Source organism: Lepus europaeus, chromosome 18 (assembly GCF_033115175.1).
Source record: "Lepus europaeus isolate LE1 chromosome 18, mLepTim1.pri, whole genome shotgun sequence".
Lineage (NCBI taxonomy): Eukaryota > Metazoa > Chordata > Mammalia > Lagomorpha > Leporidae > Lepus > Lepus europaeus.
The window spans coordinates 72,822,187-72,839,732 of NC_084844.1; the positions used below are offsets into that span (position 1 = coordinate 72,822,187).

At 40.9% G+C, this 17,546-nt stretch overlaps 2 pseudogenes; one reads left to right on the forward strand and one right to left on the reverse strand.

Moving 5' to 3' along the window:
- Positions 1-6,922: 6,922 nt before the first annotated feature.
- LOC133777312 (serine/arginine-rich splicing factor 3-like) lies at positions 6,923-7,935 on the reverse strand (annotated as a pseudogene).
- Positions 7,936-15,538: 7,603 nt separating this feature from the next.
- On the forward strand, positions 15,539-17,546 carry LOC133747013 (alpha-globin transcription factor CP2-like; annotated as a pseudogene).

Consider the following 17,546-nt stretch of genomic DNA (forward strand, 5'->3'; position numbering starts at 1 on the left):
AGTTTCCCGTAAGCCAGGAATACAAGTCAAAACATATCATTAGGTTCCCATTGTAGTAACAGAAAAATGTTAAGGTTACTCAAAGGTTATCTCCAGGTACCTAGAGGGCAAGCAAAACCTTGGACAGTTATTCCCCTAAACAGTTCAGTAAATGAAACTAAGTCAAAGGTCAATTCTCATCCTCAGTAAATGAAACTAAGCCAAAGGTCAATTCTCATCCTCAGTAAATGAAACTAAGTCAAAGGTCAATTCTCATCCTCAGTAAATGAAACTAAGCCAAAGGTCAATTCTCATCCTCCGTAAATTGTCTAAAAACAATGTCCCCACTATGTTCCTCATAAAACCACTCATATGACATCATTGTTTTAACTCATTTTGTCAACCTTTGTGATAAAAGTTTTACATTTGCCTACAGCATTGTTCTTTACTATATAAACCCAAGCCTTACTACAATAAATCACAACAGTAACATACGCATAACGTGTGTGTGTCTGTCATTTCCCCGCCGATTTCTGACTCTCCTGGCTCTTCGTCCCCTCGTTCTCCCTCGGTCTGTGACTCCGCGAGAGCCAGTCCGCGGCAGGTGGCGCCCGAACAGGGACCTGAAGGACAGGTAATCTTTCTCTTTCTTTCCTCAGAGTTAGAAGCGGCTCTTACGAGGGATCTGCAGTCCCGCCGGCGAAAATTTACCGGTTAAGAGTAAGTAATCTTGGGAACCATGGGGCATTCATTGTCAAAGAAGGAAAAGATGCTAGTTGTCATGCTACGGAAAATGCTAACTAAATCCGGATTTCCTGTCTCGGTAAGAACAGTAAAAACTTTTACTTCTTTTCTCAGAATGGTTAGTCCTTGGTTCCTGGAGGGAGGCTCTTTAATCTTAGAGGATTGGAAAAAGGTTGGCAAAGAAATGCGTAGGTATGTGCGAAACCAAGGGGAAAAAACCTTGCCCCCACAAGCATATCAACTTTGGTACCAAATTAGAGAACTTTTGGCGGAAACCACGCAATTTGAAGGCTTGTGCCGTGAGACAGCCTCTGATACAGAAAAAACTACAAATTATAAAATACCAGATTGTGGTCCAGGGGGTTCCAGGCAGCGTACTCCTTTGATGGCTTCTGCACCTCCTATGGTGTATAATGCCATAAAAAAGGATGAGAAGGAAGATGATGATTATAGCGAAGTATATTGGAAAGAACTGGAGGATGTAGAACGAGAGGAGGACGAGGAGGATGATTATAGAGACCACCATAGGCCTCCTCCTATTCCTATGCAATCTATGATGAGGAAGCCTTCCAAGCCTAGAAGGCGCCCTCCTCCATTACCCCCTCCTCCAATGGGCTTTAAAGGTGCCATAGCTGAGGCTCGAAAAAATGGGGATGTTGCCTTTGGCATCTTTCCTGTTGTAGAGACCTCTAAAAATGATGAAGAACCTACCTGGGAACCCCTACCTTTAAAAACGCTCAAAGAACTTCAGAGTGCGGTAAAAACTAGTGGTGCTACCGCGCCTTACACTTTACAAATTGTGGACATGCTAGCCAGCTTATGGCTGACCCCTTATGATTGGATACAAACAGCTAAGGCTACTCTTAATCCTGGGGATTTTATCCTTTGGAGAACAGAGTATGAGGGTAAGTGTAAAGAAACTATTAACCAAAGTATCAAAAAAAGAGGCCCTAAGCCTACAATGTCTATGCTTATGGGGTCAGGGGAATATGCCCCCTTAAATACTCAGCAAAAAATTCCAAAAGACATTTTAAAGTTAATAACCAACAATGCAATATACGCTTGGCGTAACATTCCCCCTACAGGAACCAAACCAGGAACATTGGCAGGTATTAGACAGGGAATGGAAGAGCCTTATCAGGATTTCATTTCCAGATTAGAAGAAGCAGTAATGAGGATGCTGCCCCCTTCTGAGGGGACAGACATGCTCTTAAAACAATTGGCTTGGGAAAATGCTAATCCATTGTGTCAGGATTTAATTCGGCCTATTAAAAAGACAGAAACTATTCAAGATTATGTAAAAGCATGTTTAGATGCGTCACCAGCTATAGTCCAGGGAATGGCCTATGCTGCAGCTATGAAAGGTCAGAAGTTCAGTACATATGTTAAGAAAACATACGGAGGAGGCGCCAAATCATCATCTATGGATGTTTGTTATAACTGTGGTCAACCAGGGCATATGCAAAGGGAATGCAAACATCCTAAGGAGGATGCTAAAAAGCAAGGGCCGCCGGGGCTGTGTCCTCGGTGTAAAAAGGGAAAACATTGGAAATTTAAATAAACAGCATTTTATATAGGGGCCACTACAAAAAATTTGGTAACAGATAAAATAGAATGGCTGACTCAAGAACCTGTGTGGGTGAGTCAGTGGCCCCTAACAAAAGAAAAAATACAGGCTCTTGAGCAGCTAGTAAAAGAACAACTAGAAAAAGGGCATTTAGTAAAATCAAAAAGTCCTTAAAATACACCAGTATTTGTTAAAAAAAAATCAGGTAAATGGAGGCTCTTACAAGATTTAAGAACAGTCAATGCAGTCATGAAGGACATGGGTCCTCTGCAACCTGGACTGCCATCTCCGGTTGCTGTTCCTAAAGGATGGAAAATTATTCTTATAGATCTACAAGATTGTTTCTTTGCTATAAAATTGGATCCGGCAGACTGTGAACATTTTGCTTTTAGTGTGCCTTCATCAAACTTTAAACAACCTTATAAAAGGTATCAGTGGGTTACTTTGCCACAGGGCATGAAAAATTCTCCTACTTTGTGTCAAAAATTTGTCGATAAGGCCATGCAAATAATAAGGAAAAAATATGCTACTGCATATATAATTCATTATATGGATGATATATTATTGGCTCATGAAAATTCTGCTATACTAGATGATTTGTTGTATGATACTATTCAAACTTTAACTGCTCATGGCTTGGTTATAGCCCCTGATAAGGTACCAAAAAATCGACCTTTAAATTATTTGGGACAAATTATAAAAGATAATTATATTGTTTCACAAAAGATATCAATTAGAAGGGATAGGCTAAGAACATTAAATGATTATCAAAAATTATTAGGAGACATTAATTGGCTAAGACCTCATTTAAAGATTACTACAGGAGAATTGAGTCCCTTATATTCCATCTTGCATGGTGACTCTAATCCTAAGTCTCTAAGGACATTGACGCCAGAGGCTTTACAGGCATTACAATTAGTTGACGAAGCCTTATCTAAGGCACGTGTACATCAAATAGATTATGTTGTGCCCTGGTGTCTTTTAATTTTTGCAACAGCTTATATGCCTACAGCTTGCCTATGGCAGGAGGGAGTCTTGGAGTGGCTTCACTTGCCTCATACACAGGCAAAGATGCTTACAGATTATCCTTATTTATGTGCTTTACTAATTACCAAAGGTAGAGCTCGCTCTAAAGAATTGTTTGGCAAGGAGCCAGCCACTATTGTCACACCCTACAATAAAAGTCAAGTAGAGGAGCTAATGCAAAATAATAAAGATTGGGTCATAGCGCTGCAAAACTATGCAGGGCAGATAAAATATCATTATCCAAAACATCCTATCATAGAATTTGCAAGACACGTAAAATTGGTATTTCCAGTCTGGTTTTCGCCGCAACCTTTAGCTAAAGCTCAAAATATTTTTACTGATGGGTCATCTTCAGGTTGTGCTGTGGTTTATTCTGAAGAGCACGGTGTGTATGTTAAAAGTGGTGAAAAGACTTCCGCCCAACAAGCGGAAATTAAAGCAGTCATATTGGCCTTTACAAAGTTTCCACAACCATTTAACCTTTATTCAGATTCTAAGTATGTGGTTAATTTATTTCCGGCCTTAGAGACAGCTCTCTTATCAGGAAAATCACCCATTCTTACTCTATTAAGACAATTACAAAAATTAATAAGAGAAAGAACAGCAAAGTTCTTTATTGGACATATAAGAGGCCATAGTAAATTGCCAGGGCCTCTGGCAGAAGGAAATGCCATAACAGATATGCATACCCAGTCTATTGTAGCTACAGTGCAGGAGGCATTAAAAAGTCATAATATTCACCATCAAAATGCAGCCTCTTTACGAAAAATGTTCTCTATTACTAGAGAACAGGCAAGACAAATAGTAAAGCAATGTACTCATTGTCCCCCAGTACATCATCCTCCAAAAATGGGTGTAAATCCCCGAGGTTTAAAAGCTAACATTATTTGGCAGATGGATGTAACTCATGTGTCTTCTTTTGGTAAGTTGGGATATGTACATGTGACTGTTGACACCTTTTCTCATTTTGTGCATGCTTCTGCTAGAACGGGAGAAGCAGTAAAAGATGTTATTCAACATTTAATTCAGTGTTTTCAAATTATGGGCATTCCTTCTCAAATTAAAACTGATAATGGACCAGCTTATATCTCTAAAGCATTTGTAAATTTTTGTGCCCAATGGCACATAACTCATATTACAGGAATTCCTTATAATCCTCAAGGACAGGCAATCATTGAAAGAACTCATCAAACATTAAAACTACAATTGGAACGCCTTCAAACTGCTAATTCTTATTTCTCACCCCATCATATATTGTCTCATTCATTGTTTGTTTTAAATCATTTAAATGCTGATGGAAAGGGCCTTACAGTGGCCCTACGACACTGGGACAGGGAGGTCTATAAAACCCCCCTGCCCAAAGTCCTCTGGAAAGACCTGTTAACAGGAATGTGAAAAGGTCCGGATGTGCTAATCACCTCGGGACAAGGCTATGCTTGTGTTTTCCCACAGGATGCCGACTGCCCCATCTGAATCCCAAATAGACTCATCAGGGCGGTCCCCGGCACAGCGCCGCAGGCAGCGACGCTGGAAGAAACAAAAAAAAAGCGCATAAAACATCAGATAAAAAAATTGAAAATAATCCAGCAGAGGCAAAAAATCACCTGGACGATGGTCCGTCACCTAGCTCGAAAAGCCAAGGAGCTTCTCGCTGAGCAGGGAAGCCTCGCACAACCTCTTATCTTTTTGTGGCTTTTCTTGCCTTGATTTCAACTCCAAAAATTGAGGGGACTTCATATTGGGCTTATGTTCCTAATCCACCTATTGTGCAACCTGTGGGGTGGCTGGATAGGAAACCTGTAAAAGTGTTACAATGTTTTCTACTCATTGTCATAATAACTTTAAGTCGATCTGTGTTACTCCGCTACCATATAATTCTTCAAAATCTTGGGAGAAAGTGAAAGCGCATTTGCAGGGTGTCTGGCATAATAATGATGTTACGCATAATTTAAACGCTTTGCAAAAGAAAATTACTGTTGCTAGTCAATCAAGGCTACAAATAGGGGATTTACAAGATATAGCTACTAGTTTAAAAGCAGAAATCAAAAATTTAAACCCCATAAATTAAAAAAACTACCTCATTTATATAGGGATAGTGGCATTAGTAGTATTGCTAATTATAATTTTTCTTCCTGGAATTCTAAAATGCATATTTGATTCTTTACAGAGCGTCCAGCAGGAAGTCTTCGAGCTTCATTTTAAAAATAAAAAAGGAGGAATTGCCACGCCCACAGCTGTGATACCCGCGTGGCAAAATGTTGCTACGTCGGAAGTCTAAAGCTGCAGGGTTTTGGGGTGAGCGCTTTGTCGAAGTGGAGCCTCAGGCGATTCCTGTGTAGTCCGCGGTTGTAATGACCCTCGACTCACAGTAGGGGAGCCGAAGACTGTCCTTGCTAATTTTGGGGGGACACCGTGTCTCTGCTCTGCTGATGATCTCATTATGCATTATCTACCAGCTGTGTTTACACTTTACTGCTTACCCTCATAATTCTCAAAAACTAAAAAATAAAAAAAAAAAGTTTCCCGTAAGCCAGGAATACAAGTCAAAACATATCATTAGGTTCCCATTGTAGTAACAGAAAAATGTTAAGGTTACTCAAAGGTTATCTCCAGGTACCTAGAGGGCAAGCAAAACCTTGGACAGTTATTCCCCTAAACAGTTCAGTAAATGAAACTAAGTCAAAGGTCAATTCTCATCCTCAGTAAATGAAACTAAGCCAAAGGTCAATTCTCATCCTCAGTAAATGAAACTAAGTCAAAGGTCAATTCTCATCCTCAGTAAGTGAAACTAAGCCAAAGGTCAATTCTCATCCTCCGTAAATTGTCTAAAAACAATGTCCCCACTATGTTCCTCATAAAACCACTCATATGACATCATTGTTTTAACTCATTTTGTCAACCTTTGTGATAAAAGTTTTACATTTGCCTACAGCATTGTTCTTTACTATATAAACCCAAGCCTTACTACAATAAATCACAACAGTAACATACGCATAACGTGTGTGTGTCTGTCATTTCCCCGCCGATTTCTGACTCTCCTGGCTCTTCGTCCCTTGTTCTCCCCAGTCTGTGACTCCGCGAGAGCCGGTCCGCGGCAGTAATGAGGGGTTTCAAATTATCTGAAACTACAGAAAGAAAATGTAAAACCTTAAAACACCTCTTAAACAGATGTGCTTAATGAGAATCTTTTTTAAAATTACACTTCACAAAGACATTTATAATTTTTTAACCAAAACTTTAATCCCAAGGATTCTCACAAAAACCTATTACAAATGACAGCATGAAAAAAAATCTTGCACAGTAACTCAAAGTTCAGCAGCTCTACAATGTACCCTTAAACTGGCAGGACATTGGTATTTTCTGAAATCTCAAATTTCCCAATAAATACTGTTATATAAACAGCTATGTATTCTATATTGCAATTACATAAGGAACTTATCACCTAGGCAAAGGTAAACTTCCTCAAAACTTACTAGATTCTAGACCAACTAAGACAACCTCTGCCCAGAGTTAAGACTAGCTGGGTTTTTCCAAAAACCTCTAATCTATTTTAACGGTGCAGCTTTTTATTTTTACCTGCTGGCTTGCGTCACAGCAGCTCCTAAAGACTGCTTGCTCATCTACAGCTTCATACTACATACCAGCCGAGGGAAAAAGGACATTTTAGTTCAGTTTTTGACAGTGCTGTTTCTACAATATTAAAACATCACACTTTGTTTAGCTGGGCAGGATTTAGAGGTCATCAGTCTTTGCAAGACTAAAGCTCAAAAGTAAATTCAACCTTGCTTAAGGGAACATTGTAAAGTAACAATTCTTGGTATCACATGCCTCATATGATCCATTTCAAACCATAGAGAATGACAGCTTTTTGTGTGTCACTGTTCCAGGAGACAAATTTGAACAGCTAAAACATCTTAAAAATGCACCAAGCTTATGAAGTCTCAAACAAAACTTGAATTTACTGTACAAACTCCTGTCAAATGAAGTTATTTCCTGTACACCACTTCTCTTGCAAACGGATCTTCTATTTTCTTTCATTTGACCTAGATCGGCTATGAGACCTAGAGAAGGATTGGGATGGCTTGTGATTTCTCTCCCGAGACAGTGATCTTTCTCTTCTCCTATCTCTAGAAAGGGACCTGCTACGGCTGTGAGAGAAGCTTCTCCTTCTTGGAGATCTGTGGCGAGGTGGAGGACTCCTCCTATGATAATCATCTCGAGGGCAACAACCCCAAGAGGGAGGTGGGCCACAATTTCGACTTCCCTTTTCACCATTCCACAGTTCCACTCTTACACAGCAGGCACACAGCGTTCTTCCATCTAGCTCTCGGATGGCGTCAGCAGCAACCAGGGGGTCTTCAAACTCAACAAAAGCGAAGCCAGGTGGGTTTCTTGCAACCCACACACTTCGGAGTGGTCCATAATAGCCAAAGGCCCGTTCAAATTCGGTCTAGTTGCCATTGTTTCCAAGATTACCTACATACACCTTACAGTCCAATGGACAGGAATCACGATGCATTTCTAAATCTTAGGTTAGAAGCGCGGAGGCTCAACTCCACAAGCTCCCAAGGATCTTCCCGCTCTGCACTACTCCGCTCCGGCCCGGCTCCCGCAGATACTCCCTCTCCTTCGGCGTCCACGAATGGCCGACATTTATAATTTTATTACTTTTTTCTGTACGATAAAAGCCATGTCTTTAACATGGTTTCAAGGACACAATTATACTAATACCCTTATGGATTAGGATTAATTTAAATTTTATTTATTGAGAGAGAGAGAGAGAGAGAGAGAGAGAGATTGATTTATCTTCCATCTGCTGGTTGACTTACCCAAAATGGCCAAAATGGCCAGCATTGCTCCAGGTCAAATCCAGGCATGTGGAACTCCACCCAGGGTTCCCACATGTGTGGCAGGAGGTCAACCACATGGGCCATCTACTACCTTCCCAGGTACATTGGAATCAGAGAACCTTATTGGCCCTTAGATATGGAGTGCCTGCATTTCCTGCGGTGGTTAACCCAATGTACCACAACAGCAACTCCAGATTATTTTAATTTTACATATGGGTCTTTCATTGATCTTCCAGCTATGGAATTCTACAATAGAAAAGCATTTATCTTTCAGATTATCGAGATCCAAACATGTGTAGCATACTATTAGGGAATTGGATGTCATATTTGTTAAAATTCCAATGCCCTGAAAGCCACTCTAGAAATAATGGTATTTAGGAAAAAGGCCTCATTATTTTAATTTAGGCGTAATTTTTATTAAAAGGCATCTGTTTAAAAGATGACTATAGCTGAAGAAAGAACCTAGGCTAAACAACTTTAAGTCTGGAAAAATATTTTTAATTGTATTTAAAGTATGCAGTTTTCATATAATTCATATATACAGATTTTGGAACATATTTTAACTTGATTAATACAGGCAGGCTGTCAGTTATTTATGATGCCATTTCCATGGCTTAAATCCCCAAACACAAGCCACCTCTCTCCTATTCACAACCTTTTCTGCTTTTAGTAGTAACTGTTATCCATAGTTTTCATTTTAAAATAAATGACAAAAGCAGTAGGAATACTCCTTGAAAACATAAACAGGCAATCAGGAAAAGTGGCTTATAAAGCAAAAGCTCAACATGATAGGATAATGAATTTGTGTTCTGTGAAAACTGTTAATTGTAGGATAACAGGTTGTCAGTAAAACAGGATGCTTCAAATGTAAATAGCCACAAAATATTGCTTGTAAATGTTAGATTTGTCTCTATGAAGCTGGTTTTAATGATTATAATGATGATTATAACAGAGATATAAAAAACTGGTTTTTAAGACTTTAAAATAATAATTTCTGTATTAATACAATATTTTTCTATTCAATGAAACATAAACATAGAAAAAATTATGGATATCAATAAAGAAAATGATACAAAATGATTCCAGTTAAGAATACACAACGTCAAGCACTTGCATTGCAGTACTGTTGGTTAAGCTACCACCTGTGATGTTGGCATCCTCTGTGAGAGCTGGTTTGGGTGCCTAATGCCTCACTCCTAATCCAGCTTTCTGATAATGTTATTTCTAGTGCCTCCAGCAGCAGAGGATGGCCCAAGTACATGGGAGACTCAGATGGTGTTCCAGCCCCAGCCATTGTGGTCATTTGGGGCAATAAACCAGAAGTAGAAGATCTGTTAATCTCTAACATTGCTTTTCAAATAAAATATGTTGGCAACAACAACAAAAAAGCAACAACAAACACTGTGAAAAATCATTTGTGGTCTTTTAAAAATACTTATTTATTTCTTTGAAAGTCAGAGTAAGAGAGAGAAAAAGTCTTCTATGCACTAGTTCACTCCCCAGATGGCTACAACTCTCACAGTGGCTCTAATTTGGGTGCAGCGATTGGTTGGGGATCAGCATCCCACACAGGGTCAGGCAGTGGTTTTAATGGTGGCTTTGGCTCAAGCATGGATTCAAAATCTTCTGGCTGGGAAATGTAGACCATGGGCTGTGGTTGATTGGTTAGAATGGTGAGAATTCAATTTTTTCTAAACTCATGGTAAGTCTATTGTAAAATACATATGTACTAAGAATTTTCAAAATTAGTTTGTTCGGTGTGGAGTATATTCAGCAATATTCTTGACATTTTTCTTTAAAAAAAAAGGAAGAGCTAAAGGAATTTTATAAGTTTTGTTACATAAAGGGTTGAAATAGTGAGTGGTTGAAAGTTGAACAGCTGTTTGCCTGATTGGTAAACCAACAAACTATAATTGATATCGAAAGGTTTCTCCTGAATCTCTTATCCCTGGACTTGTCAAGTGAATTCTTTGCATGTTCAAAGTGGAAACCATTGATTTAGAACTACATTTTTTTCTCCTTGTTTTAATTTGATCCCCACCCTATGGATTTTTTCCTTAGGAAAGTCTTCCTCTCGGGAGATCATGGTGTCACGCAGTGTTTGGTTCTTTTGGTTTTGTTTTTAACTCTTGTCTCCCCTCATATAAAAGTACGATATGAAGCCTTCATTTAATCTCTGCAGTTCATCTCATTTCAAACGTTTATGAAAGAAGCACTTCACTGAAAGTAGTGCTGTAAACATTCTGCCATAGGAATACTTCTGTCTACATGCTTTCTCTTTCAAGAATTGGTCGTCATGCTGTGTGAGCTGTGTCTCTGACGGTGGGTGTCCCATTTTTATCCAGTACTCTTTATTTCATGAAGGAGTTGTATCAACGTTCTGAACGCAAGGCTGTGATATGGATCCAGAAGGCTGTTTGAACTTTTGAAACCTTGTGTGGGATTGATGGTGGTGCCAAGGCATGAAAGGCTAGTATGAACGAGGGAAGAAGAGAGCGTGTGCAGAGACTTGGTGGTGCATAATGGATATTTTTTATCTTGGCGAGATGTGTCTCTCAATCCTGTGGCTTTGGTGCAATAGTGTACAGAGAGCAATGATAGCAAATAATGTATGAATGTTTTATTTTTTATTTTTTATTTTTTTTAAATTTTTTTTAACTTTTATTTAATGAATATAAATTTCCAGTGTACAGCTTATGGATTACAATGGCTTCCCCCTCCCATAACTTCCCTCCCACCCGCAACCCTCTCCTCTCCCACTCCCTCTCCCCTTCCATTTGCATCAAGATTCATTTTCAATTCTCTTTATATACAGAAGATCAATTTAGTATAAAGATTTCAACAGTTTGCACCCACATAGAAACACAAAGTGAAACATACTGTTGGAGTACTAGTTATAGCATTAAATCACAATGTACAGCACATTAAGGACAGAGATCCCACATGAGGAGCAAGTGCACAGTGGCTCCTGTTGTTGACCCAACAAATTGACACTCTAGTTTATGGTGCCAGTAACCACCCTAGGCTGTCGTCATGAGTTGCCAAGGCTATGGAAGCCTTCCAAGTTTGCCGACTCTGATCATATTTAGACAAGGTCATAAAAGACAGAGTGAGGATAGTAACCAATGATCCTAAGAGTGGCATTTACCAGGTTTGAACAATTATACAGCATTAAGTGGGGAAGAGGACCATCAGTACACACAGGTTGGGAGTAGAGCCCTTGGTGGTAGAGGTTATGATTACAAAGGAATGAGGCCCAAGTGTGCTAGACAGGGTCTAGTACAAAGGACAGAGTCATTATTAGAGGAGCTAAGAAAGGTGCTGTCTAAGCTACAATTAAGTTTTCTAATTGAGAGGCAAATAGAACCTGACAGAAGGGGCTTGATAATAATCTGGTGGGCTTTAGGCCTTTAAGTTAAGAGGCCCTGACCTATCTCTCTCTTCACATGGGGTATATCCTAAGGGAGGTGTGAACCTCCTAGGGGAAGGCACCCTATTGACTTTCAACTTAGCTGGCCTGGGAGGAGAGCTGGCCAGGTAAAGGCAGGGGGCATCTCTAACAAGAAATTTACAGTTCTGCCTGCAATGTTGCTGACCCTACTTGACCATCCCCTCAGCTGCAGTGGTCCCTTTGGAAGTTGGGCTGAGTGAAGGGCTTTTCAGCTTAGAGCCAATAAGATCTGTGGCTCTGACCTGGGCATCCTTCGACTCCAGGGCAGGTCCATTTCCAGTGATCCAACTCTTGGCAGAGCTGCCAGGGCTCTTCACAAGCTGACTTCTGCTGAAGCCCAGGCTTATCACATTGAAAGCCACTGCAGTAGACTGGCCTGTTGGGTCTCCTTGAGGGCAGATCACTCTACAGATCAGCCATTACAGGCCTGCCACCCATTGCTTCTGATGCCTAGCTTTCTTTTCCTCCTGGTTTGTGTTAAAGCAGACCAGAGGATGCAAGTCAAGGGAGTGCCCATGTCCCATCTCTAATCTTCAGTGGCCTGAACTACAAGTCTATAGTCACAGACATGTTCTGTAGTAGTTTTTCTAAGGTAGACAATGCCCATGAGGAAAATTATATTCTCACTTTAAAACTTTCTTTCCCTTTTGTCTGAAAGGGAGGTTTTTTCTACTTACTGCTTATTTCACTGATGGCGAAGTGAATCTAGCTATGAGATTATTATTTAAGTTCTTATTTTGGCTATGCTATTACAGAAAAATGTTAGCCATCTCTTTTATAAGGTCTAAAGATTAAATTGTGCGTCCTACAGATTCCCTCATAATATAATTGGTTTCCTACCTTGAAGAGAATAGAGAAATGAAAGAACAAGTTGGGCTTAGAATAGAGAAATGAGGGAGCAAGTCCTAGATCGCTTGCTGACAATAGCAATATCACATGAATACTTGGCAACCAGTTTCAACCATTAGATAACAACTTAAGAAAACATTTACCAGAAGGTCCAATGCCTTCTATAAATTTTAAGAATCATGTATTTGAAAACACCTCTTAAATATCTAACATGGTGTAGTTTGTTTAACCAGTAAACTTAAGCACAACCATCTAAAATGTTTTTAGTTTCTTTCTACCAACACGTTTAAAACATATGATACACAGATTCAGGTCACACAAATTAAAATGTATCTTTGATTGATTTTAGCAGCTTAAATTTATGGACAATCTTATCTATAAGCCATTTAAAATAAAACTCTTAATAAAATTTCCTATGTGGACATACAATATGTACACACATATAACATAGCATAGTAGACCAATATAGCAATTTTAATAATAGCTTTTAAAATCTTTAACTCTTTTTGTAGATTGCCAATTGATTTGAATTGCTTTTTTGTTTTTAGTAACCTCAGTTAACCATACTTTCTCTCAGTTGGTACTGTTAATACATTATTGGCTTCATCTGTTTACAGAGCCATCCCAAAGTACTGAATACAATAGAAGTGGCTAGAAAAAGTCCATAGGAACCTATAGGAGGACAGCTAAACACAGAACCAACAACGCTTTAGTTTTATGAGCAGCAAATCATATATAACTGTGGATGACAAAAGACTTTAAGTTGCCATGTTTAAAATTATAAACTCATCAACCAACAAGAGGCACTTGCTTACTTCACAGTATTTTTGAAAGCACCTGTAGGATTTTACTAGTATTTAACCCTTTAGGCCTCTGGGGCTTTCTCATTAAGATAACCATCATGTCTAGTAACACAAGATCATTAGACTTTTTAATTCTCAAACATTTGTATTAATAGCATTTTCCATTATAGAAACTTAAAGTTTGGTACCACATCACATCTTGACAGTCCTTCTAATATAATCCAAATAGCCTGATTGGTTGGTGTCTCTATAAGATGAGAGACATAGGTCCTTCGATTTTTTCAGTTGGGCCCAAACTGGAAAAACCAAAGTCCAAGATTTATTGGAAATTTTAGAGTCCAGATTGTTTGAAACTTTGATTTTTTGAATGCCTGTCAAGAATGCCAAGAAGGCTCAAAATCCAAAACATCTGGTTGAAATAAGATTTCTTAAAATCATGACATAACATAGACCAAATTTGATCATTGTTACAAGGTGATTATTCAAATCTTTGAAAATAAGCACACATTTAAATAACCCATAGATCTTAATAAAAATTCAGCTGTTTTTGAACAATTAGAATTTAACAGACATCAAGAGAACATAATAGATTACTTTAACACATTGCTTTAACAGAGCATCAGAGTTTAATTCTATGTCAAAGAGAAATTGAGCTTCCTGTGATCTTTTGCTGTGAGGTTTCCTTCCTTTACCTTCTTTCATATTGGTGACCATGTTTCTGTGTTTCTGTGTGTAACACATCTTTAAGCATCTTTTGCAGGGCAGGATGAGTGGCAACAAATTCTTTCAGTTTCTGTTTGCTATGAAAAGTCTTAATTTCACCTTCATATTGCATTCAAAAGACATCCATATCTGTTGGAAGACTTTAAGTGAGTTTTGTTGCTAGATAACCCATGTTGGCTGAATGTGTTACGTGAAATGATACTTTTATCCCCTGCCCCTTTGTCAACCGCTGTGAATGCTGTATGGTGTGTGTTTCTCCTGTTGCTGATCTGCAAGTGTGGTCATGTGAACTGAAGCTGCTGGGGTGAGAACATGGACTGAGCTTGTGCTGTGCTTTGCAGGAGTACTTGGAAGCAGAGTTCCCCAGTGAGCTCAGGTGTCTCCAAGAAGGGTGGAAGTTCAAATGTCTGTTAGCTACCCATAAGAATGCTGTTTGCTGCAGTTCTGTGTCCTGTGCTTGGACGCTTTTTATAAGAGTTGTCAATGTTGTAAATTCTTAAATAAAACTGATTTAAATAATAAAAAAAGAAGTATCCCTTTCATAAACTTAGCTAAAAGTGTCCTAAATCAAATATTAATAAAGGAAATCACATATAAAACATAAAAAATCAATAGCAAGCAATGCATAATAAAAAAATGCAAGAGTGGTTAAGATTCCTTACAAGTCACCCAGGCAGGTAAAAAACTACAAGAAGAAAATCACATGCTCCCTTTGGTTACTTGTTTAAAAGCATTTAATAAAGTTCAACATGCAATTAAAAAAAAAGTGAGAAAAGAGTAACAAACAAAACACAACCATAATGCAGAGAGTTTTGTAACCTAATCAACAGAGAAAGGAACCTACAACAAACACAGCTAATACAGAGTCGTTTAAATCTTTTTCCCTGAGAGTAAACCTAGAAGTCGGCCCAAGCGGTGGGAGAGGGCACCATGACTGGTTGGCGCTGGAGCGGTGGGCCTTGGAGGGCCCTGGCGAGTCTGGGTTTCAATCCAGGGCTGGACTTCCTCCTTCCATGTTTCAAGGCCATGAAGGGCTGCGAAGGGCAGGGAGTTGGCCCAGCAGGAAACCTCGACTTGGTTCTAAGAGCCCTGAGGTTGAGAAGGAGTGACCGGAAGTGATCTTGGGCTGACTAGAGCGAGGCCTGAAAGGGAACAAGCAGGTCCCCGGAGGGAGGGGACTTTCCAGCAGACGGAGCAGGGAAAAGGTGGAAGACGACGTGGGAGCGCCGGGCTTGCTGGGGTGGCTGCTGCTGGGAGCTCTGGATAGCCCAGGGGAGGGAGCGGGGAGTTCGGTGTGGGATAGTTGAGCTGGGAGGACTCGGGCTCCAGAGAGCTGGCCAGGGGGTATTCTTGGCAGTCGGGGCAGCAGAGAGCCAGGAGCCAAGGGTGTGAGCGATTAGTTGTGCAGACAGTGCCAGTGGGGGGTGGGCTCTGCGCTGGGAGCTCTGGGTTTGGAGTTTCCTCGCTGTCTTGGCGCATTGAGTAGAACCACACTCCGTGCCTTTGTACAAGAACCGGTGTCTCCTGAGGCGCGGAGGGAGCCAGCATGGCCTGGGCTCTGAAGCTGCCTCTGGCCGATATGGTGATGGAATCCGGACTGGTGCAGGACTTCGATGCTAGCCTGTCCGGGATGGGCCAGGAACTGGGTGCTGGAGCCTATAGCATGGGTGATGTCCTTGCATTGCCCGTTTTGAAGAAAGAAGAGTCAAGTTTGCCTGCTGATAATGAGAATAAAATCCTACCTTTCCAGTATGTGCTTTGTGCTGCCACCTCACCTGCTGTGAAACTCCATGATGAAACCCTGACATATCTCAGTGAAGGACAGTCTTGTAAAATTCGAATGGTAGACAATAGAAAACTTGGAGAACTTCCAGAAATTAATGGCAAATTGGTTAGAGTAAATTCCACGCAATGGTCCATGAGAGAAGGCTACAATACACTGAACATCAGCAGCTGGAGGGCTGGAGGTGGAACCGACCTGGAGACAGATTTCTTGACATAGATATCCCAGTGTCTGTAGGTATAATCGAGCTCGGGCTAATCCAAACCAGCTAAACACAGTAGAGTTCCTGCGGGACCCTGCGAAGAGGACATCCGTGTTTATTCAGGTGCACTATGTCAGCACAGAGTTCACTAAGAGGAAGCATGGTGGAGAAAAGGGTGTGCTTTTCCGAGTACAAATCGACACCTTCAAAGAGAATGAGAATGGGGAATATACGGAGCACTTGCACTCAGCCAGCTGCCAGATCAAAGTCTTCAAGCCCAAAGGTGCAGACAGAAAGCAAAATCAGATAGGGAAAAAATGGAGAAATGAACACCCCATGAAAATAGAAATACCAGCCTTCCTATGACACGACCATCCTCATAGAGTGTTCTCCATGACCCGAAATAACATACGTCAATAATTCCCCATCACCTAGCTTCAACAGCTCCCACAGCAGTTTTTCTCTTGGGGAAGGAATTGGTTCACCAAACCACCAGCCAGAGCCACCCCCTCCAGTAGCAGATAACCTCTTGCCAACAACCACACCTCAGGAAGCTCAGCAGTGGTGGCATTGAAACTGGTTTTCTACATTCTCAAGGCTTTTCACAGACTTCCCAGGGGCAGATTTATTGAAACCAGACGTAATGGGATTCAAATTTGTGGCCCTGCAGATGGAATCAGGGTTTTTAATTCATTAGAAGGCTGGATGGTGGCTGGCACCACAGCTCACTTGGCAAATCCTCCACCTGTGGCGCTGGCACCCCAGGTTCTAATCCCTGTTGGGGCACCAGGTTCTGTTTCCAGTTGCTCCTCTTCCAGTCCAGCTCTCTGCTATGGCCCGGAGAAGGCAGTGGAGGGTGGCCCAAGTGCTTGGGCCCTGCACCCACATGGGAGACCAGGAGGAAGCATCTGGCTCCTGGCTTTGGATCGGCGCTGCGCGCCAGCCGTAACAGCCATTTGGGGGATGAACCATGGAGGGAAGACCTTTCTCTCTGTCTCTCTCTGTCTAACTCCGCCTGTCAAAAAAAAAAAAAGGCTGGATGGTGCATCCAAGGTTAACCATTTATGTTTGTCAGGAATCACTGCACTTGAGAGAGCAGCAGAAGCATGAGGATGGAGACTCAAATGGTACTTTCTTCATGTACCATGCCGTCTACCTGGAAGAACGACAGCTGTGAATTGACAGAGAAGATTGCTCAACTTTTCAGCATTCCCCCGCACCAGATTAGCCATATTTAGAAAAAGGGGCTGACAGGGATCCATGTGCTCATCAGTGAGATGATCAGGAAGAAGCCTGTTTTATTCTGGACACATGAAAGCAGAAACCAATGATAGTTACCATATCATACTGAGGTGGGGGCATTCTGTACTTAGAGGCTACCGCTTCCTTCACCTCTTGCAATCTGACTTCTTCGAGATGGGCATGAACTGTGATCTGCAGGCACCTCGCCCATCTGTGTATGGAGGAGTCTGGGCCATGGAGGCAGAATCCCAGCCGTCTGTGTTGGCTCAAGCTTTCGTGGTACACACAGACCACTGCCCAGCATGCAGCTCTGCAGCTGTTTCCTAG